Raw genomic sequence first — 1,776 nt, forward strand, 5'->3', positions numbered from 1 at the left:
GCAAGATCCACGACCGATCGTGCCACGTCAGCAATCAGATAAGCCATTTAGCATGCCATGTCATCGTTCACAAAATTCACGATTGATCTTGAATTCATTATGATCGGTCGTAAGTCCACGTCCACAACTGAGTCAGCGGATAAGTTCAAAAGTGGATAAGATAGAAGTGCCACGTCAGCACGATCGATCACAGAATTTATGACCGATCGTAAATCCCTGCGATCAATCGTAAATGCTGGCAGCGAGCTGTTTTATTTCCTAACCTCACCCAATCTTCACCTACCAAATGGCTACGGGATTGAATCATTTTAGTAACTTATTTTAGGCTCTAAAGGTCTTGTATAAAATGGAAAATGAACCACTTTGTAAAGGATTAGCTAATATTTCATTAGATAGATATTTTGTTGCATAGTTTTTTCTATCTAGAATTAGCATTTTGGGAAGAAAGAGGTAAGAACAACTTTAAATCTCTAGGGTTTCAAGCAAGAAGACCAAGGGGAATAAGATGAAGCCCTGTTTGGGGATTGCCCTTGAGGGTGCCAAAAACACATCCACCTCCTCTATGAGTGGCTAGACATCACCTTAGGGCTTGGATAAGCCTTAAGTTTATAATCTAAACCCTTGTCTTTAACTTTTTGGGTAATTTATTATTGTAATTAATACCTAGCCTTGTGTATATAAAGAAATTTGGGTTGTCCTATGATTTCTATTGTTAAATTCTTCCTACTAATTCTCTAAGTTGGTTGCATATCTATGTGTGATTAATGGAGAATTATACTTTACACTAGATGCTTGTTATACTTGTGTTTAGTGATGGCTATGCATGGATTTTATTGAATACACTTGTTGATTAATTTGATGGATTATGCTTATGTTTGATGAATTGCACTACACCTTTAATTTCATTGTCTTAGTTTAATTGTAGTTTAATTGCATTTAAATTCTAGTTAGGTAGACAATCCATGCTTAAGTTTGATAATCCATACTTATTATTGCAAGTTATATGATTCTCTAAATTAATTTGTGCTACAATTGTGGATTAATTTGATGGTTTATGCTTATACTTAATGAATTGCACTACACCTACTTGTTAAATACACAATTCATGCTTGAATTTGATATCCATGCTCATTGTTACAATTAGTAGCCACATTTTGTTTACAACATTATTTTTCCCTAATTAGTTGAAGGCTTATGGTTTAGTGAACGAGCTTAGTAGTGATTCCTATGCTCTAAGAGTCCTCTCCTATTTTCTAAACTTTACTCATTTTAGTTTAATTTACCTTGCGTGTTTTTAAGTTGAATTGTAGTTTAATCAAACCAACCCAACTCTCTTTACAATCTCATTAGCACTAAAGTTCAATTTGATTCTAGCACGTGTTCAATCCCTTAGGAACGATCCCTTCTCACTATACTTCATTGTATTGGTGTGAAGTGGCTTTTATAAATATTAAAAAGTGATGCCCATTTGACATTTATAAATCTCTTCAAAAGTACACTATTTTGTGCACACACTCAAGGTAGCATCATGGATGATTGATCCTTAATGTGACCACTTATCCCTAATGAAGTAGGAATAAATTTGGGAATGGAGAGCGGGCAACCACTTGGTTGCACGGGATCACTAACTTCACTAGGCAATTCTACCTTATTGTCAACTTTCCTTCCACTCCGCAAGGTGGAAATGGCTTGCATTTGTTCATGAGTGGAAAATCCTGATGGAGGATTTGTTTCCACCATGAAGTGCACCTTAAGGTTTGGCTCGAGCTGACTTGG

The sequence above is a fragment of the Cornus florida genome, unplaced genomic scaffold (genome assembly GCF_030987335.1).
Source record: "Cornus florida cultivar Cherokee Brave unplaced genomic scaffold, ASM3098733v1 CherokeeBrave_3.0.0_Hap2_Chr04, whole genome shotgun sequence".
Taxonomy (NCBI): Eukaryota; Viridiplantae; Streptophyta; class Magnoliopsida; order Cornales; family Cornaceae; genus Cornus; species Cornus florida.